Source organism: Rutidosis leptorrhynchoides, chromosome 2 (genome assembly GCF_046630445.1).
Source record: "Rutidosis leptorrhynchoides isolate AG116_Rl617_1_P2 chromosome 2, CSIRO_AGI_Rlap_v1, whole genome shotgun sequence".
NCBI classification, from domain to species: Eukaryota; Viridiplantae; Streptophyta; class Magnoliopsida; order Asterales; family Asteraceae; genus Rutidosis; species Rutidosis leptorrhynchoides.
The window spans coordinates 573,038,674-573,062,711 of NC_092334.1; positions in this window are offsets into that span (position 1 = coordinate 573,038,674).

The window sequence follows — 24,038 nt, forward strand, 5'->3', positions numbered from 1 at the left end:
ATACGTATTAACCCACCGATTGACCCAAAAACTAAATACTCAATTACATGCGTTTCGAAACGTGCAATACACACAACCTCCGAAGTCTATAACGATAATTCAGAATATGCGAGAACACCACGTACCCTTTCCACTCTTCTATGCAATCCTCCCCTAAGAGTCAACACTAAAATTGATTCGTCACTCGCGATTTATTAAAATCCCTTTCTTCAGGAAAAACTCAACCGACCTCGTACCGAGATACCAATGCCAAAAACAACCGAACTCAACCGTCACGTACCCTTAGCGTACTCTTACCTAGTACAATGCTAAGAACAACCAAAATCTCAACCCAAGGTCAACGACCCAAACGAATGAAGACCGGACAAAAGAGAATCCTTACGGATAACACCTATTACTTAACATTCTTAGTAGCGCGCAACCACGACTAGTTCACAACTATCGTAAAATCGTAAGCAAGCGACCAAAAACCGCTGATGTCGAAAACGACTATTACTCACCACCATGTGCACAAAACGGCTAAGTGCACAATTTACACGGGCAATTAACATCATAAACCTACGAGTAACGGTTCTTTCCGAAAACCGCTCACCACCAACCACAACCAAGAGTGGTTAACGAAGAGCTAATCCTCCCGGATATCACTCATCACCTATTACTAGTCAAACGCGGTCAACCTAGAGATAACCCCAAATAAATACTTACATGTAACCATCTCGTAATACACAATAATGGCTATTGTGTAACTATCACTCAAAGTATACGATAATGAGGCATCGTGCCCTTTCTCAAAGTCCCATTATGCCATTTCCAAGGTAACCAAACGGCTAACACAATCGAGCCAAAAAAAACAACCCATATTGCGCATAGGCGCAACAATAATCCCCTAGAAGAGAATCTGGTACGCACATCCCTTAACCGAGGGACCTTACCTTACTCGTCGAATACATCAATTATCTCCCAAGGAGATTTTCCACATTACCACCTTGGTGGTAATTTGAACCCAAAACCATAAGCACAATTTATTCCAAATTGTACTTTTGCCACCGTCGACCAATGTAGGTCTCAACACTAGCTTCGTATCCATACGAACGTCATCCAAAATAACATTACAATAGAGCACCTTCGTGCGAGAGTATAACTCCCCCACTTAGGACTCTGTTCCGTAACCACATCGTGGAATAATAGCATCCCGTGGGAGGTCCACTTATCCACATACACCATCGATGTCCTCATTGGTCATAGTTCTCGAATTCTTGCGAATTCATCCTTAACAATAAATCCCGACGATAAACACATATTCGCGTTCGCAGAAAGAGTGACCACTAACCTAACAACTAATTCGCCAAATCGCATTATCGTAATTCCTATAAGAGAGACGAGGTTCCCCCGTCTTGCATCTCTTAATACGCACGTCACCAAAACCTTGCTCCAACCCCGAGCATACGAAGGAATTTAACCTAACCTTAAACTCTTTAAACGTAGAGTTTACCACGATATACACAACCTTGCACTTGCAATAATCCCATTGCTATAGCTCATCAATTTTCCACACGAAGACGAACACGCCCTAACATCCAAAACCAAAGCCCGTCTCCATGGCTTAGTAGAAAACATTTCCCAAACATTAAGGAATGCTTGGTTGCACCAAGTCTTACGCCCTGCGGTCGACGATCCCAACTCCAACGTAGGGTAATTCCGTTAGGAATGCTACCCATAACAATACCACGTATTTACACTAATGCATTCGCCCCTCAAGTCGCATTCACATGAGTCAATGACTCAAACGCTACCCTAGTGCGCTGTCTTCTTATCACTAGCCCCGCGCCCGTAAGGGTACGGTTAAAATATACGTTCGCTTAAAACTTATTAGGTTTGGTAATGAGATTTAGGTCTCAATTTCATAACCGAATACATTGGCACACAACATCAATAATAGTAAGGCATATTTGCATCGAGAAGTGAAGGTACCTGAAACAACATCACTCGGTGCTTCACCACCCATCGAATACTCGCGCTCTAACCTCTTAACCCGATCGGCAAACGCTTCCGAACACTCTGACTTTCGATGTCCCTTCTTCTGGCAAGCAAAGCACTTGATCGTGCTCAAAGGTGTACCCGTACAATCCCGTGCCAAATGGCCTCGTCCTCCACACTTAAAACACGTAAGCACCCAACCTCCAAACCTCCTAGTCTGATTACTAGCTAAATCGGGACACTCAGACCTTTGGTGCCCTTCCTTCCAACAATAAAAACATACAGTTTTGCCCGACGGACAATCGCGAGACTTATGTCCCCGTTGCCCACAATTGTAACACTTAGACCCACCAGAGCCCGTTACTACCTTCCTCATGCTACTAGACGCCTCATTTACACTTCTACCTTGATCATTGAGAAACTCGGGACACTCCGACCTTCGGTGTCCCTCTTTATGGCAATGGTAGCACATTCTGTTTTCGTTTCTCGGCAACGTGCACTCCCATATCTTGTGGCCCCTAACACCACAATTGAAACATCTAGATGTGTAACTTCCCTTGTTCTTCTTTTTCACATACTCTACGCCTTCAGGCGTACCTCTTTTCCTTTTACCCGAAGTACCATGTGGCTCTAGCCTTGCATGTACTTCTTCGTCACCCCTACCTCGAGGTTTAGGAAACCTCTTCTCAAACTCTTCCCTTACGACCTTCGTCACTTGGTCTCGGACCATTTCGGTTACCCGTCCTTCGATTGACTCTTTGACTACTTGGCCAACTCCGTTGGCGACACCCGAGACACATTGTTCAATCGCGGCTTCAACCATTACCGCTAATTCGTTCTTCTTTTCATTAGTAGACCCTTCCGTTCCGTATTCATCTTCCATCTTCATTCTTAAGAAACAAAATAGATTAACCAATGAAACGAAAAGATATAACACGTATGTATATATATACATATATATATACATATGCCACACTACCCCATCTTGCTTAACAATCGTCGTACATCGCTTGTTTGACACGATTTGCACCCGTAGTAAGGGTAGCTAATCATTACTACGCGAGCACGTCGCGTTAACTCGCTAGTACAACGTCCATTTCGCTTGATGATCGCTACACAACACAAACAAATAACGCATGATTAGTTCATATAAATCTATGTGCTAACCAAGTCCCGGTCCGACCCAAAGTCCTACAAGTCCCGCACAATGCACACACAAAAGTATAAGTCTAGGCGCCTATCTCAAGTCACCTAAATCCCTTAGACCATGCTCTGATACCACTTGTAACATCCCTTAACCAATACGCGACAAAAACCATTGTAAATTTTAGCTAAAAAAAAATTTTGCTGGCAGACTGTTTGCGCGCCGCGCGCCCCGGCTTGCGCGCCGCGCAAAAGGGGGCTGTTGCCGGTTGCCTTTAATGCGAAAAAGATGAGCGACTTCCCGACACATTTAGCCAAAACGCTTTTAACCGTACATTAATATATGTAAAACTAGCACATAACTAAGGTTTGAGCGAGTTTTACAAAGTGGGGCCCACACGTGCCCAAAATACCACTAAGTGTAAAATACAAATAAGAGTTTCGACCACAAAAAGTTTAATTGCCAAACGACACAACGAGCATGGTGTTTGGGGTTAAACTACCCAAGTCTCGGTCAAACTCCAAGCCAAAACCAAAAGCGCTTCCTAATCATCAAAGCGGGAAACTTAATCCAAGGTAATGCCCTTACCCTTATCCACACACGAACCTATAAAAAGGTAAACAACGAGAGGGTAAGCAAAGCTTAGTGAGCAAAATAATTATACATATACATATATAATCTACCTACTTGCATCACTTACACAACATCATACTCGGTTTAACATTTCGACAATCATACAACAATATTATGCATATACCATAAACCGCAAATCCACGAGTAGCTAATAATACAATAGCATACGATTCATAATTAAATACATTCAATACATAATTCACGCAACCTTGGTTAACCAATTCGAACAAGGGAAACGGTACTTACAAGACCGTTGGAGTTCATAACATCCACTAGTGTTACTTACACACCGCGTAATCACTAATCCCCCGGGTGATGTCTTGAACACCGCGACTAACTCACCCTTATGACAATGTGGCGTCTTAAACACCGCGACGAATCCACACTTCATTCAATACAATGAGTGGTGTCTTAAACACCGCGACAATTCCACTCCCATGACAATGTGGTGTCTTAAACACCGCGACAATACCACATGTCAATTAAACAATGAGTAGTGTCTTAAACACCGCGACAATTCCACTCCCATGACAATGTGGTGTCTTAAACACCGCGACAATACCACATGTCAATTAAACAATGAGTAGTGTCTTAAACACCGCGACAATACTACTCGTTACCTAGAATGTGGTGTCTTAAACACCGCGACAATTCCACATTCGTACACACAAATAAATACATTATATACGTACACGCATAATTATTCCACTCACCTTAGCGCCAAGATGATGATTATGCACTTCCGAACTTCAAAGCAACGTACCTAATAGATAGGTACACATTCAATTACGCAACTAGTGGAATTAACCACAATACTTACACTTAAGCATTTAAGGACCCAATATGCATTAAATAGCTCGACTATACCGAAACCGCCCATAAATGGCCAAGACTCAACTTTAATCACTAAAACTAGCGAATTATAGTCTACTAACTTCAACTAGAATAAACTTAGGGTATTTCATACCCGTTTCATCCCTTTCGGTCAACCTTGACTCATTTGACCCATTTTCAAGTCTTTCATCATTCATAAGAGTGCTAATGACTAGCAACTCAATTCAACACTTACAAAACCTCAAACACATGAATGAACTCTAGGTTAACACCCTTTGGGTCATCTTTCACCAATTTAACCCAACTAGGTCAACATTACTCATCTTGACCCATTTTAACACTTAACCCTAAAATCGGGTCATCTTTCGCCAAAAACCCTAACATTAACCAAGTTAGGTCCTAAAACAACTTTTAACGCTAGGTTTGTGCATTAATCACAAGCATTACTATCCTAGGTCCATTTTGACCCATTTGACCAATTTAAAGTCAATACACCCATTTGGGTCATCCACACCCAATTAACACCCATTTACTTATATAAATGTGTGCTAGTAATTAACTAACCTATTAGGGTTCATAAACATCAATTAGTACTATGAAACCCTAGGTTAGTTACCATTTAGTCTTCATGACACAATTTACCCAAGAACACCCCAAAATCACTAATAAATGGGTTTGATGTTCATCCTTTACTCCAAACCCTAACCCTTAAACAATTTACAACAAGGAATTAGGTTTAGAACTTACCGCCACAATCACCACGTAGCTAGTGACTAGATGAACAACTTTAGAACTCGCAATTCGACCCGAAATCGCCTCCTTCTTCCTTGATTCAAGCTTTCTCTCACTAAGTATCTCTCTCTCTCTCTAAATTTTAGGTGGAAGGAGATAAGGTTGGTGGTAATGAAGCTATAACACTCCACAAACTGATCTTATGGCCTTTAGTTCGGATTCCATGTGATTTTACCAAAATGCCCATGCCATAAATTAAATAAAAAGAGGTGAGCTGTCAGCTCGATTTCGCGCGGCGCGCGAGTGGGTCGCGCGGCGCGCACCCGCCCAGATCAGCTTCTTTCCTCGTTTTAAATTATGTAACGAAACCCCACCATCCGAATCACTTATAATTACATGTTCACAATAAAATACACGGGTCTTACACGGGTCCTCTACGAGCATTCCATCGAACCTTAATAATTGGTATCTTGTTTTGCTTAAGTCTTTTAACCTCACGATCCATTATTTCGACGGGTTCTTCGATGAATTGGAGTTTTTCATTGATTTGGATTTCATCTAACGGAATAGTGAGATCTTCTTTAGCAAAACATTTCTTCAAATTCGAGACGTGGAAAGTGTTATGTACAGCCGTGAGTTGTTGAGGTAACTCAAGTCGGTAAGCTACTGGTCCGACACGATCAATAATCTTGAATGGTCCAATATACCTTGGATTTAATTTCCCTCGTTTACCAAATTGAACAACGCCTTTCCAAGGTGCAACTTTAAGCATGACCATCTCTCCAATTTCAAATTCTATATCTTTTCTTTTAATGCCAGCGTAGCTCTTTTGTCGACTTTGGGCGGTTTTCAACCGTTGTTGAATTTGGATGATCTTCTCGGTTGTTTCTTGTATAATCTCCGGACCCGTAATCTGTCTATCCCCCACTTCACTCCAACAAATCGGAGATCTGCACTTTCTACCATAAAGTGCTTCAAACGGCGCCATCTTAATGCTTGAATGGTAGCTGTTGTTGTAGGAAAATTCTGCTAACGGTAGATGTCGATCCCAACTGTTTCCTAAATCAATAACACATGCTCGTAGCATGTCTTCAAGCGTTTGTATCGTTCTTTCGCTCTGCCCATCAGTTTGTGGATGATAGGCAGTACTCATGTCTAGACGAGTTCCTAATGCTTGCTGTAATGTCTGCCAGAATCTTGAAATAAATCTGCCATCCCTATCAGAGATAATAGAGATTGGTATTCCATGTCTGGAGACGACTTCCTTCAAATACAGTCGTGCTAACTTCTCCATCTTGTCGTCTTCTCTTATTGGCAGGAAGTGTGCTGATTTGGTGAGACGATCAACTATTACCCAAATAGTATCAAAACCACTTGCAGTCCTTGGAAATTTAGTGATGAAATCCATGGTAATGTTTTCCCATTTCCATTCCGGGATTTCGGGTTGTTGAAGTAGACCTGATGGTTTCTGATGCTCAGCTTTGACCTTAGAACACGTCAAACATTCTCCTACGTATTTAGCAACATCGGCTTTCATACCCGGCCACCAAAAATGTTTCTTGAGATCCTTGTACATCTTCCCCGTTCCAGGATGTATTGAGTATCTGGTTTTATGAGCTTCTCTAAGTACCATTTCTCTCATATCTCCAAATTTTGGTACCCAAATCCTTTCAGCCCTATACCGGGTTCCGTCTTCCCGAATATTAAGATGTTTCTCCGATCCTTTGGGTATTTCATCCTTTAAATTTCCCTCTTTTAAAACTCCTTGTTGCGCCTCCTTTATTTGAGTAGTAAGGTTATTATGAATCATTATATTCATAGATTTTACTCGAATGGGTTCTCTGTCCTTCCTGCTCAAGGCATCGGCTACCACATTTGCCTTCCCCGGGTGGTAACGAATCTCAAAGTCGTAATCATTCAATAATTCAATCCACCTACGCTGCCTCATATTCAGTTGTTTCTGATTAAATATGTGTTGAAGACTTTTGTGGTCGGTATATATAATACTTTTGACCCCATATAAGTAGTGCCTCCAAGTCTTTAATGCAAAAACAACCGCGCCTAATTCCAAATCATGCGTCGTATAATTTTGTTCGTGAATCTTCAATTGTCTAGACGCATAAGCAATCACCTTCGTTCGTTGCATTAATACACAACCGAGACCTTGCTTTGATGCGTCACAATAAATCACAAAATCATCATTCCCTTCAGGCACTGACAATATAGGTGCCGTAGTTAGCTTTTTCTTCAATAACTGAAACGCTTTCTCTTGTTCATCATTCCATTCAAATTTCTTCCCTTTATGCGTTAATGCAATCAAGGGTTTTGCTATTCTGGAAAAGTCTTGGATGAACCTTCTGTAGTAACCAGCTAGTCCTAAAAACTGGCGTATGTGTTTCGGAGTTTTCGGGGTTTCCCACTTTTCAACAGTTTCTATCTTTGCCGGATCCACCTTAATACCTTCTTTGTTCACTATGTGACCGAGGAATTGAATTTCTTCCAACCAAAATGCACACTTTGAAAACTTAGCGTACAATTCTTCCTTCCTCAATACTTCTAACATCTTTCTCAAATGTTCACCGTGTTCTTGGTCATTCTTTGAGTAAATAAGTATCTCATCAATGAAAACAATGACAAACTTGTCAAGGTATAGTCCACACACTCGGTTCATAAGGTCCATGAACATAGCTGGTGCATTAGTTAAACCAAACGGCATGACCATAAACTCGTAATGACCGTAACGTGTTCTGAAAGCAGTCTTTGGAATATCATCTTCTTTCACCCGCATTTGATGATACCCGGAACGTAAGTCAATCTTTGAATAAACAGACGAGCCTTGTAGTTGATCAAATAAGTCGTCGATTCTCGGTAGTGGGTAGCGGTTCTTGATGGTAAGTTTGTTCAACTCTCGGTAGTCGATACACAACCTGAATGTACCATCTTTCTTCTTGACAAACAAAACAGGAGCTCCCCACGGTGATGTGCTTGGTCGAATGAAACCACGCTCTAAAAGTTCTTGTAATTGGCTTTGCAGTTCTTTCATCTCGCTGGGTGCGAGTCTGTAAGGAGCACGAGCTATTGGTGCAGCTCCTGGTACAAGATCTATTTGAAATTCAACAGATCACTGTGGGGGTAATCCCGGTAATTCTTTCGGAAATACATAGGGAAATTCTTTTGCAATGGGAACATTATTGATGCTCTTTTCTTCAGTTTGTACTTTCTCGACGTGTGCTAGAACAGCATAGCAACCTTTTCTTATTAGTTTTTGTGCCTTCAAATTACTAATAATATGTAGCTTCGTGTTGCCCTTTTCTCCGTACACCATTAAGGGTTTTCCTTTTTCTCGTATAATGCGAATTGCATTTTTGTAACAAACGATCTCTGCTTTCACTTCTTTCAACCAGTCCATACCGATTATCACATCAAAACTCCCTAACTCTACTGGTATCAAATCAATCTTAAATGTTTCGCTAACCAGTTTAATTTCTCGATTCCGACATATATTATCTGCTGAAATTAATTTACCATTTGCTAATTCGAGTAAAAATTTACTATCCAAAGGCGTCAATGGACAACTTAATTTAGCACAAAAATCTCTACTCATATAGCTTCTATCCGCACCCGAATCAAATAAAACGTAAGCAGATTTATTGTCAATAAGAAACGTACCCGTAACAAGCTCCGGGTCTTCCTGTGCCTCTGCCGCATTAATATTGAAAACTCTTTCGCGGCCTTATCCATTCGTGTTCTCCTGGTTCGGGCAATTTCTAATAATGTGGCCCGGTTTTCCACATTTATAACAAACTACATTGGCATAACTTGCTCCGCCACTACTTGCTCCGCCATTACTCGTTCCGACACCATTTGTTCCTTTCGTTCTATTAACCCCTGGTCCGTAGACCTCACACTTCGCCGCGCTATGACCATTTCTTTTACACTTGTTGCAAAATTTGGTGCAGAACCCCGAGTGATACTTTTCACACCTTTGGCATAGCTGCTTCTGATTGTTGTTGTTGTTGCGGTTATTATTGTTGTTGGGATGATTGTTGTAGTTGCTGTTGTTGTTGTTGTTGTTGTTGTTGTTGGGCCATTTGTTGTAGTTGCGATTGATGTTGCGATTGTTGGGATAATTGTTGCGATTATTGTTGTAATTGCTGTTGTTATTGTATTGGTGATTCTTATCACCATTTTCCTCCCACTTTCTTTTGACTTGCTTCACATTGGCCTCTTCAGCAGTCTGTTCTTTAATTCTTTCTTCAATCTGGTTCACTAGTTTGTGAGCCATTCTACATGCCTGTTGTATGGAGGCGGGCTCGTGTGAACTTATATCTTCTTGGATTCTTTCCGGTAATCCTTTCACAAACGCGTCGATCTTCTCTTCCTCATCTTCGAATGCTCCCGGACACAATAGGCACAATTCTGTGAATCGTCTTTCATACGTGGTAATATCAAATCTTTGGGTTCGTAACCCTCTAAGTTCTGTCTTGAGCTTATTGACCTCGGTTCTGGGAAGGTACTTCTCGTTCATCAAGTGCTTGAATGCTGACCACGGTAGTGCATACGCATCATCTTGTCCCACTTGCTCTAGATAGGTATTCCACCATGTTAACGCAGAACCTGTGAAGGTATGCGTAGCGTACTTCACTTTGTCCTCTTCAGTACACTTACTTATGGCAAACACCGATTCGACCTTCTCGGTCCACCGTTTCAATCCGATCGGTCCTTCGGTTCCATCAAATTCCAAAGGTTTGCAGGCAGTGAATTCTTTGTAGGTGCATCCTACACGATTTCATGTACTGCCAGATCCAAGGTTATTGTTGGTATGTAGCGCAGCCTGTACTGCGGCTATGTTTGAAGCTAGAAAAGTACGGAATTCCTCTTCATTCATATTCACGGTGTGTCGAGTAGTCGGTGCCATTTCCTTCAAAATAGTCAAATGGAACAAGTTAATCATACAGAATATTAAGAGTAGTTAATAGTATTTCGTAGCATAATATGAACTCATTTATAAAAGCTTTTTCTTCATATTAGCGTTTTATAAGTTTAAATTCGGGTAGTACCTACCCGTTAAGTTCATACTTAGTAGCTAATATACAATTCAACTACTACAATTCTATATGAAAAACTGATTGTAATAATATTTCGCGTTCAAACTTTTATACAATATTTTACAAACTTACAATACCGCTTATTTTACATAAAGCATGAAATATAGCACACAATAACTTTGATACAAGATAGTTGTGAAGATAATTCTAGCTAGTACACAAGTCGTTCAGCAAAGGCAATAAAGACACGTAATTCATACGTCCAGAAACAAGTCATGCATTCTGGTTTTACTAGGACTACTTCCCATCCTTGGTCTTGTGGAACATAACCGTTATGGCCGTTGATAAGACAGCGTGTTGTAACGTCGTCAAAGGGACGAGGGTTACGTAATGACCAACAGTCTCGTAATAACCTAAAAACCTCATTTCTTACCCCAATTACCGACTCCGTCACTTGTGGGAACGTTTTGTTTAATAGTTGTAGCCCGATGTTCTTGTTCTCACTTTGGTGAGAAGCGAACATTACTAACCCGTAAGCATAACATGCCTCTTTATGTTGCATGTTAGCCGCTTTTTCTAAATCACGAAGTCCTATATTCGGATATACTGAGTCAAAATAATTTCTTAACCCGTTGCGTAAAATAGCATTTGGGTTCCCCGCAATATATGCGTCAAAGTAAACACATCGTAACTTATGGATTTCCCAATGTGATATCCCCCATCTTTCGAAGGAAAGCCTTTTATAAACCAAGGCATTCTTGGGACGTTCTTCGAATGTCTTACAAACTGATCTCGCCTTAAATAGTTGTGCCGAGGAATTCTGACCGACTCTAGACAAGATTTCATCAATCATGTCTCCAGGTAGGTCTCTTAAAATATTGGGTTGTCTATCCATTTTGTGTTTTTATACTGTAAAATAGACAAGAGTTAGATTCATAAAAAAAATACTTATTAATACAAGCAATTTTTACATATATCATAAAGCATAAGCACACTATATTACATATATTACACCACACGAATACAACTATCTTATTCCGACTCGCTCGTTTCTTCTTGTTCGGTTTTGGTTCGTTTTGCCAAGTTTCTAGGGATATATGATGTTCCCCTAATACGAGCCATCGTTGTCCACATTGGTTTAGAAAAACCTGGTGGTTTAGAGGTTCCCGGGTCATTGTTACAACTTAAGGACTTCGGGGGTTGACGATACATATAAAGTTCATCGGGGTTGGAATTAGATTTCTCTATTTTTATGCCCTTTCCCTTATTATTTTCTTTTGCCTTTTTAAATTCAGTTGGGGTAATTTCTATAACATCATCGGAATTCTCGTCGGAATCCGATTCATCGGAGAATTGGTAATCCTCCCAATATTTTGCTTCCTTGGCGGAAACACCATTAACCATAATTAACCTTGGTCGGTTGGTTGAGGATTCTCTTTTACTTAACCGTTTTATTATTTACCCCACCGGTTCTATTTCTTCTTCCGGTTCCGATTCTTCTTCCGGTTCCGATTCTTCTTCCGGTTCCGACTCTTCTTCCGGTTCCTCTTCGGGAACTTGTGAATCAGTCCACGAATCATTCCAATTTACATTTGACTCTTCATTATTATTAGGTGAATCAATGGGACTTGTTCTAGAGGTAGACATCTATCACATAATATCAAACACGTTAAGAGATTAATATATCACATAATATTCATATGTTAAAAATATATAGTTTCCAACAAAAATGTTAAGCAATCATTTTTAAAGAAAACACGGTCGAAGTCCAGACTTACTAATGCATCCTAACAAACTCGATAAGACACACTAATGCAAATTTTCTGCTTCTCTAAGACCAACGCTCGGATACCAACTGAAATGTCCCGTTCTTATTGATTAAAAACGTTCCATATTAATTGATTTCGTTGCGAGGTTTTGACCTCTATATGAGACGTTTTTCAAAGACTGCATTCATTTTAAAACAAACCATAACCTTTATTTCATCAATAAAGGTTTAAAAAACTTTACGTAGATTATCAAATAATGATAATCTAAAATATCCTGTTTACACACGACCATTACATAATGGTTTACAATACAAATATGTTACAACAAAATAAGTTTCTTGAATGCAGTTTTTACACAATATCATACAAGCATGGACTCCAAATCTCGTCCTTATTTAATTATGCGACAGCGGAAGCTCTTAATAATCACCTGAGAATAAACATGCTTAAAACGTCAACAAAAATGTTGGTGAGTTATAGGTTTAACCTATATATATCAAATCATAATAATAGACCACAAGATTTCATATTTCAATACACATCCCATACATAGAGATAAAAATCATTCATATGGTGAACACCTGGTAACCGACATTAACAAGATGCATATATATAAGAATATCCCCATCATTCCGGGACACCCTTCGGATATGATATAAATTTCGAAGTACTAAAGCATCCGGTACTTTGGATGGGGTTTGTTAGGCCCAATAGATCTATCTTTAGGATTCGCGTCAATTAGGGTGTCTGTTCCCTAATTCTTAGATTACCAGACTTAATAAAAAGGGGCATATTCGATTTCGATAATTCAACCATAGAATGTAGTTTCACGTACTTGTGTCTATTTTGTAAATCATTTATAAAACCTGCATGTATTCTCATCCCAAAAATATTAGATTTTAAAAGTGAGACTATAACTCACTTTCACAGATTTTTACTTCGTCGGGAAGTAAGACTTGGCCACTAGTTGATTCACGAACCTATAACAATATATACATATATATCAAAGTATGTTTAAAATATATTTACAACACTTTTAATATATTTTGATGTTTTAAGTTTATTAAGTCAGCTGTCCTCGTTAGTAACCTACAACTAGTTGTCCATAGTTAGATGTACAGAAATAAATCGATAAATATTATCTTGAATCAATCCACGACCCAGTGTATACGTATCTCAGTATTGATCACAACTCAAACTATATATATTTTGGAATCAACCTCAACCCTGTATAGCTAACTCCAACATTCACATATAGAGTGTCTATGGTTGTTCCGAAATATATATAGATGTGTCGACATGATAGGTCGAAACATTGTATACGTGTCTATGGTATCTCAAGATTACATAATATACAATACAAGTTGATTAAGTTATGGTTGGAATAGATTTGTTACCAATTTTCACGTAGCTAAAATGAGAAAAATTATCCAATCTTGTTTTACCCATAACTTCTTCATTTTAAATCCGTTTTGAGTGAATCAAATTGCTATGGTTTCATATTGAACTCTATTTTATGAATCTAAACAGAAAAAGTATAGGTTTATAGTCGGAAAAATAAGTTACAAGTCGTTTTTGTAAAGGTAGTCATTTCAGTCGAAAGAACGACGTCTAGATGACCATTTTAGAAAACATACTTCCACTTTGAGTTTAACCATAATTTTTGGATATAGTTTCATGTTCATAATAAAAATCATTTTCTCAGAATAACAACTTTTAAATCAAAGTTTATCATAGTTTTTAATTAACTAACCCAAAACAGCCCGCTGTGTTACTACGACGGCGTAAATCCGGTTTTACGGTGTTTTTCGTGTTTCCAGGTTTTAAATCATTAAGTTAGCATATCATATAGATATAGAACATGTGTTTAGTTAATTTTAAAAGTCAAGTTAGAAGGATTAACTTTTGTTTGCGAACAAGTTTAGAATTAACTAAACTATGTTCTAGTGATTACGAGTTTAAACCTTCGAATAAGATAGTTTTATATATATGAATCGAATGATGTTATGAACATCATTACTACCTCAAGTTTAGTAGATAAACCTACTGGAAGTGACAAGAAATGATCTAGCTTCAAAGGATCTTGGATGGCTTGAAAGTTCTTGAAGTAGGATCATGACACAAAAACAAGTTCAAGTAAGATTTTTACTCGAATTAAGATAGTTTATAGTTATAGAAATTGAATCAAAGTTTGAATATGAATATTACCTTGAATAAGAAAGATAACCTACTGTATATAACAAAGGTTTCTTGATCTTAGATGATTACTTGGAATGGATTAGAAAGCTTGGAAGTAATTTAGTAAACTTGAAGGGATTTTTGAAGTGTTCTTGAAGTGTTCCCAATGAAGCCGCCGGCTTGGCAAACCGCCCCAGAATACTATAAATTGAAGCTCCTGGTTTCAGTTTTCATATGTTAAATATTTTAGAAGTTTGTAGAAGTAGATAGTTCGTTTTTTAGGGGTTTCTCTAAACCCTTAGGTTAGATTTACTCTTTTGTAATCAAGATTCAAGGTTTTATTCAAGTAATTTTACATCTACCTTCTTTACAAGGTATGATTCTATCTTTAATTTATTGTTTTGTCTATTTTATTTTCTGTAATTGTTTATGTTCGTCTTTCATCATGAACTAAACGTTCATAGTGATTACGTGGACGAAAGTCAAACTTCATCTGTGATCCAGATGAAGCCGCCGGCTTCACACCCAAGCCGCCGGCTTGGTGTGAAGGAAGCCGCCGGCTTCGTGCTTCATTCTGTGCAGTTTCTGGTTCTTTTCCAGATCTGTATGGTTGAGTTTCTGTAATGATATTTAAACTGTTTTGAATCTGTTTTGCTTGATTACACTTGTTTGCCATGCTTAATGTTTAAATCACATGATTTTAGGATTGATTAGTACTTGATCTGATGATCTATTATTTGATTCATGCTACTTGTTTAGATCTAGTCCATCAAACTTGTTAAATTGAATTGCATGCAATTAAGTTAAAGAGTTTAATAGTGATAAAATTATTTGATTTGAATTACACTTATATAATAAAGGTTGATATTGTTAGGTTTAATCGAAGATCCTTCGTTTGGATTTGTTTAATTAATGATTGAATGAAAACTTAGTAGTAATTGGCTTTCAGCTAGTAACTTGAGTTGATCTAATTGATGTTTAATAGCTTATATAATTTGTGAGTCTATTTGCATATTGATCCTCATCACAAGATTGGTATGTATCATGTAATTGAATTGAACATGAATAATTAAGATGTTAGTTATGCACATCACATATCTAGCATATGCTTTAAATCCTACTTATTGATTGATATGCAACACTTAGTTTAACCTATTAAGGGATAATAATTGGTCTATGATTGTTATTCTACTTTATGTTAATATAAGTCATGAAACTTATTTAATATGAATCCCGTATGAATTGATTATCCATGTAATCACTTGTATAATTACTTGTATACTTATTTGTATCTTTATCTTTATTTCTGAATCTTCAATTCCTTATTTTATTATGTTTATCTTTTAAAAAGCAAACTCTTTCCTAAGAGAAATCTATCCTATAAAAGACATAAAAATATATTTTTAATTCTTTAATAAGAATTAAATAATAAAAACAACTCTTATCGATACCAAACTTCTCTTGGGACGATAACCTTACGTACTACCTCTGATCGGGTTTTGTTGCTCGTTAGGGTGTTAAAGTGTAATAATTAAAAGTTTTTATAAATTTAAAAGTTGAAGTTCAAGCTAAGCACTACTGCACACACTTTCAACACATCAGGTTACAAGTTAAACAATTACCAAATGGAATTTTTCTCAGTCAAACAAAGTATATCAATGTTATGCTAAAACGTTTTAAAATGACTGATTTAAAACCAATGACAACCCCAATGAGGAAATTGCTGGATGCTGATACAAATGGGGAACCCTTTGATGTTACGCTTTATAGAAGCATGGTTGGATCATTAATGTACTTAACTGCGAGCAGACCGGACATTACACTTGCTGTAACGGTCTGTGCTCGTTTTTAGTCAAACCCTAAGAAATCACACTCCAAAGCAGTGGTTAGAATTTTTCAGTACCTAAAAGGTATGCCTAATCTTGGAATCTGGTATCCTCATGGATCCAATTTCAATCTCACTGCTTATACAGATGCTGATCATGGCGGTTGCCATGTTGATAGAAAAAGCACATCTGGATCAATTCAGATGTTGGGAAATAGATTAGTCGGTTGGTCATCCAAAAATCAGAACTGTGTGTCTTTATCAACGTGAGTATGAGTACATTGCTGCAGCTCACTGTTGTTCACTAGTTCTGTGGATGCAAATTCAACTTTTGGACTATGGCTTTAAGATTTCTAAGACCTCAATTTACTGTGATTCACAGAGTGCTATTGCAATTACAAGCAACCCGGTCCAACATTCTAAGACTAAACACATAGATATCCATTATCATTTCATTAAGGACCATGTAGAGAAAGGGGATGTAGAGTTATACTTTGTGCCTACCAAAGTTCAATTAGCTGACATGTTCACTAAGCCCTTAGATGAACTTAGGCTAAAGTTCTTGATTAAAGAAATTGGCATGGTAGAATATAGTGCTTAACATTCCTTAGTTCTTTTGGGACTTATACTTGAGATCTTGTGTTAAAGGGGAGTATCTACTTTCTAGGGAGAGCAAATGATTCCTTATGCTTTAGAAACCTTATTTCAAGGGGGAGCTTTTGTTTTTTATGTTACCTTCCTGGGTATCTTGTTTCAATGGTTACAACAAGGGGGATGTAACTATTTGATATCATATTTCAAGGGGAGCTAACTCATTTTCTTGGGGATATATCAAATGCTGATTTACATGCAAAGTACATCACATTTTGAGGGGGAGAAAAAGAGAGAAAATGAGAAAATGAAAAGGAAAATTGATTTTCAAAAGTGAATTCATAAAATTTTATTTTAAATTCTGAAAGGATTCATTATGGCTTGTATGCATCTCAGTATGCAACCCGTTTCGACAATTGGTATCACTAAAGATTTGTACTTTGTACATAATTCAAAGTTCTTTTAAGTACAAATTTTGTTTTGAGAAAATTCATAAAAATTGGAAAAGATAAAATCCAAAAATATTTGAATTTTACTGAATAAATGCTATTTTTAGCATTGAACCGAGTCTGACAACCAACTATACAGATTCAGTAAGTTCCAAGTTTTCAAAAATTGTCTCAGAAATATTTTTCATGAAAAGATTGAAATGAAAATTTAGAGGAAAGGTCAATTTGTCAAGATTTGAAGTTAAATTGATAAAGTTTTGAAAAATGGACTGTATTCGGTATAGTAGGCCCATTCGGTAAAGCTCATTCGGTATTTTATCTTCGGTATATATAAAAAAGGAGGGTCAAAGTCAAACTCACTCTCTTACTGTTCTTAATTACCTACCGAGTCTTACTGAACATACCGAATCTCCCTAATCTACCAAGTCCGTCCTTTTCTTTCTTCAAATCTTTGGTATATTCTCATTTTAATCAATGCTTAAGATAAATACTTGTAGATCTGAGATAATTGAGTGTTTATCAACCAGAAAAGATCAAAATAACTGGATTATGACTTTCAATTTTTGAAATAATGTTGATTATACCGAGTCTGAGTCGTAGTCTTTTAATCTCTGATTAAACTCAAATGATTGGGATAATTGACATGAGATCTTGTCTAATCTGAGTTAAATTGATTGATCTATCAATTGACCGAGTCTGATTACATGTTTAATTGATTATTTGATGGATTATGTATATACCGAATGTGTTCTTACTTACAGTACCGAGTCTGTTCAAACAATTAACATGTTGTTTTAATTTGATTGAGTGGTTAATTGATTGTGGTTGTGTTCTTACATGATATAAGATAGAATATGCATGTTCAAGTGACTTTCTGTTAATTTTGAAGATACCGAATCTGTTCTTGTCTTGATACCAAGTCTGACATTTGGTACCTTGAAAATTTCTGATTTTTATCTTCAAACACTTAACATGTTTATTTTGGGTCTTTGAATTGAAAACTCAAATTATTTGGTTACCGAATCTGAAGATTTAAAGTATACCGAATCTGCTTAATTGTACTCAAAATTGACTAAGTGTTGTTCTGATTATTTATGGTATATACTTGATGTTACATGATAGGGTATAATGTGATGAATATCGTATGAATATCAGGTGTGACAAATCTTTGTTCATATTTGGAATAAATGATGTTTATAACTTAGAAAAATTGTAAAATTTGAAAAATATAAAAAGATTTTCAAAGGAAATAAGAATAGAGATATGTGCTTTATGATAACATGTTGTGGTCTTCTATTTCTTATTTATACAGCTAAATGGCGAACAATCACTTTATCAATTCTGAAACCAACATTCCCTGCAATTACTAGACTGCAATTCTAGAGAGGCATACTTTATGGCCTGCTCTAAGCTCAACAGTGAGTGTGCCAGTCACAGACGTGGATCTTCTGAATAGAACAATCAGATTTGTGAAGGCTACACAACCTACTGCTGCTAATCCACAGGGAGAACCAGCCAAATTTGAATTTGAGCTGAGAGGGGTACAAGGATACAGGAGTATCACTAAAGCTGGTTTCAGGAGGATCTTTAGACTTCCTCTTGTACAGAATGCTCCTGCTTTTCCTGCTACTCAGCAGATGATGAGTTCAATTTTCCAACTTGGATATATTGGAGCAACCAATGTTCCACCTGCTAAGTTTCTAACGAGGTATCTGCACTCCAGGTGGTATGTGATCTTCTCAATCATCAACAGATGCTTGTTGATGACAAGGAGTGGATCTGATAGCTTAACTGTGCCATTGCTGAAGCTGTTCTACTCATTCACAAGAGTAGAAACTCCAGAATATGCAGGACTATTATGGGATCTGGTTCAAGCACAAGTTGATAAACCAAAAGGTTCTTATATCCCTTGTGAAAGGTTTTTCTGTATCTTTATCCATGATGCTATTAATGCTTGCAGAAATGCAAATATTTTGTACCAGGTACACATGGATTACAGATGAAACGATTTGGGGAGTTAAAGATGAATACCCCGGTGATTTCTGATAATCAATTCACTGCGCCAATTCCAAATTGGCTAGTGAGGCTAGCTGAACCCCAATACGCTCGTATGTGTTCTTATTTTGAGGCTGTAGGAATACCTCTTCCGAACCCGGTACAACAAGAACAAGTTGAACCAGCCGCGGTTCCAGCCCCAGAGGTTGTAGAGGAACCTGTAGTACAACCACCCGGGCCAGCTAATCCTCCACTTAGGATAAAACTCAAATGCTCTAGGGAAGCACATCGAGCTCAACCCGTGAGGATCAGGGAACCTAGTCCACTTAGGATTGAACCTACCCTGTCAACTACACCTGAGGAAAATAGTGACACTGATTCATCAGCAACTGAATCATCTCCCGAACATTCTCCAAAGAGAACACGATATATGCCTAATGAGATGATTCAGACTCCACCAAACCAACGAGTAACTAGATCTAGGACTTCGACTCCTATCGTTCTCCGAACAGTTACTCCAACCATTGGTGATACGGATCAAGACTTAGAGCACAATAGGTCACCTTCACCCATCTCCGTATCACATCCAATAATAACAGTAAGCCCTACACTAAATGAAGCGCAAGCTTCGGTAGGCAAGAGAGCTGAAAGCAAGGATGGTAAAAAGACCAATAAGCCCATCCAATCTAAACAGGACTTAATAATAAATCTCACTAAGCAAGGTGCTTCAGCATCTAAGGAAGTAAAGTCTTCCTCTGCAGTAAAGTCTGCATTGACTCAATCGAGTGAGGAACCTCAATCATTGAAGTCCAGACGTTACTAGGTCAGTATGTTGTCTTTATAAGTTCTAATGGTGCATAAAATAAGTTTAAGTGTCATCATCATCATCATTCATCATCATAAAAGCTAAGTAAGTTTAACAAGTATAGAGGTCAAAACAATAGGCTGATTTTGATCAGCTGCTACGGCCTCTACGTAAATCGAAAAGACGTGAAATCAGTGGCCATGGCTCCGTATGGGAGTCCTCTAGTTGCTGACCAATTTCTAGACTCAAACTCGTCTTCGTTTGACTGTGGCGACGGTTTAAGTGCGAGTCGTTCAGAAATTTCAGCACAACGTTACAAGGGTGTAGTGATTTTGAAAAGGCTATAAATCCCAAACCGTAACTCGGATTGAGACGAGTCTTAAACGGAAAATCATCTACTTGAACCAGGATATCTGAAAATCAACTTTTCCAGTAGCCCAGGAGCCTGATCAGGTCCGAAAAATAGTAAGCAAGGTGCTCCGGTGGAGTTCTTAGTACTTGATGCTCATCACGGTTCTCATCCTTGGTGCTTGTAGCCTCAAGTGTACAACTCGTTGATGGATTGGCATCACCTTGACTAAGATTCTACCATCAACACACAACATGTTAAGACCAAGTATGAACACAACTCATTTAAGAGTCTTGGATGGATGATGAACCAAGGTTACATCATATCCTTAGTCTTAACACAATTACAAGTTACGTTTACAACTAAAGCTACAAACTTTAATTCAATCAAATAAGTATGAACATAATCTAAGTCAAATAAAGTGATGGAACCCTAAGCTAGAGAGCTTGGATCTGTTTCACACAAGTTACAAGATTACAAAGCTAGAAAGCTTGAACCTTTGGTGTTCTTGAAGATCTTGAAGCATAAAGCTTGGATCTTGAAGTTACATGAAGATTACAAACACAAGTTTGAATCTTTATAACAAAATAACACGATCATAAGTTAGAAAACTTGGATTCAACAAAAAGATATGAAGATTCAAGCTAGAAAGCTTGCATCTTGGTTGTTCTTGAAGATCTTGAAGCATAAAGCTTGGATCTTGAAGTTACATGAAGATTACAAACAAAAGTTTGAATTTTTATAAACAAATAACAAGATTAAAGCTAAAAAGATTTAGATCTACAAAGTAGGTGAAGATTCAAAGCTAGAAAGCTTGAATCTTCCATGTTCTTGAAGGATTCAAATCCATGTTTGAATCTGCAAGAAGTAATCAAGATCAAAGCTAAAAAGCTTGATCCTTTAAAGGATGATGATGATCACGAAAATGATAAGAGAAGAAGAAGAAGAAATTCAAAAACTTACAAGTTCTAGAGTGAGAAAGACTACAAAGGAAATAAGAGAGTAAGTGTGTGTGAATTGCAAATGAGAGCAAGTGTAAAATGGATGGAATAAGGCTTGTATTTATAGGTGAATGAGGGTGTGGGAGGGGCCTCATGGCCGTTGGAATTAGGGGGGACAAAGGGGGACAAAAGTTTGCTTTTTGGTTAATGGTTGTCTAAAGTTGGTGCTTATGCTAGGATCCCATGCAACATTAAGGATAATACTTGACATAAATGCTAGCATGTTCCCTCTAATAAATGGGCATTTGTCTTACTAATTAATGGGTCACTAGCTATTATTAATTGGGCTAAATAAATAGTCCACTAACTAGTGTAGGGTGGGCTAAGGTCCAACAAGGTAGAAAGTCCAACAAGACTAACTAGTAAGCATAAGTGAATTACTAAGCGTAATTAAGCATCCAAAAACCCAAGTAATTATTATTATAAAATAATAATTAATATTTCGTAGTCATAATATTTTGATTACGACAAATGTTAAGCGTGTGCGCAGTACGTAGTTTATTCGAAACGTCAAGTGACACTAACGGTCATAAAGGCTTCCGTTGAACAAGTTAAGTATCCTACGTACCCTAAGACACGTTTTAATATATAAGTGAAAGTAATCCATGGGTGGTAAGGTTCCAGAGTATAAAATAGCATAGTACGCACAAATACGCAGTTTCGCAATAACACAAGGCACAAAAGCAAGTCGAAAAAGTCGGGTCGTTACATTACCCACCTGTTAATGGAAATTTCGTCCCGAAATTTAAGCTGAGGGAGGTGGAGGAGCTGGGAAAAGGTGAGGATACTTCTGCATCATTTGATCCTCTCGCTCCCAGGTAAACTCAGGTCCTCGTTTGGCGTTCCATCGGACTCGGACGATCGGAATCCTGTTGTGTTTCAAAACTTTGACCTCATGATCCATAATTTTGACAGGCTCTTCCACAAAGTGGAGTTTGTCATCAATCGTAAGTTCCTCCAGTGGTGTGACAAGTTCCGGTAGAGCAAGACACTTCTTCAAATTTGATACGTGGAAGGTAGGATGAACAGCACTCAACTGAGTCGGAAGATCCAAACGGTAAGCAATGGGTCCAACACGTTCCAAAATTTCGAAAGGATGATAATGCTAAAAACGAACATATATTTCATAGCATTATTCCTCAAGAAAGACAAGCTTTTAGTTGCAATTGTTCTATTTACAAGTGATATTCGTTTAAATAATAAAAGGTAAAGACAAAAGACAGATTCGACGAATTGAAGACGCAAACGACCAAAAAGCTCAAAAGAACAAAAGACAATCAAAAAGGTTCCAATTATTGATAAGAAACGTCTCGAAATCACAAGAGTACAAGATTCAAAACGCAAAGTACAAGATATTAAATTGTACGCGAGGACGTTCGAAAATCCGGAACCGGGACTAGAGTCAACTCTTAACGCTCGACGCAACGGACTAAAAATTACAAGTTAACTATGTATATAAATATAATATAATATATAATTAATTATATTAATTATATATATATTATATATATATATTAAAAACTGTCGGCAGCCAGAAACTCCAAGGGTGTGAATTGAAAATACCTCTCCGCGACTCGCGGAGTTTGAAGGGCTTTTTGCCGCGAGTCGCGGAGCCCCAAAATTCACTTCTGGCTATAAAGCCAACCGAATTCTGATCGAATTTTACATCATATATTTCTCAATCTCTCTCTCAATATATACGTAATATATTTATATTTATAATTTATATTTTAATTTTAATTCTAATAATAAGGGTATGTTAGCGAATGTTGTAAGGGTGTAAGTCGAAATTCTGTCCGTGTAACACTACGCTATTTTTAATCATTGTAAGTTATGTTCAACCTTTTTACATTAATGTCTCGTAGCTAAGTTATTATTATGCTTGTTTAAAACGAAGTAATCATGATGTTGGGCTAATTACTAAAATTGGGTAATTGGGCTTTGTACCATAATTGGGGTTTGGACAAAAGAACGACACTTGTGGAAACTAGACTATGGGTTATTAATGGGCTTTATATTTGTTTAACTAAATGAAAGTTTGTTAATGTTAATATAAAGATTTACAATTGGGCGTTCCTATAAATTACCATATACACTCGATCGGACACGATGGGCAGGGTATTTATATGTACGAATAATCGTTCATTTAACCGGACACGGGAATGGATTAATAGCCACTAGAATAATTAAAACAGGGGTGAAATTACATTCAAGGGTAATTGGTGTAATTGTTAACAAAGTAGTAAAACCTTGGTTTACACGCAGTCGATAACCTGGTGTATTCATTAAACAAAGTATTAAAACTTTGTTACAATTCGAATCCCCAATTAGTTGGAATATTTATCTTCGGGTATAATAATAATTTGACAAGGACACTTGCAATTTATATTTATGACTGATGGACTGTTATGGACAAAAACCAGACGGACATATTGAATAATCCAGGACAAAGGACAATTAACCCATGGGCATAAAACTAAAACCAACACGTCAAACATCATGATTACGGAAGTTTAAATAAGCATAATTCTTTTATTTCATATTTAATTTCCTTTATTTTATATTTAATTGCACTTCTAATTATCGCACTTTTATTTATTGTTATTTTATTTAATCGCACTTTTAATTATCGTACTTTTAATTATCGCAATTTAATTTTATCGCATTTTTATTATTCGCAATTTCATTATCGTTATTTACTTTACGCT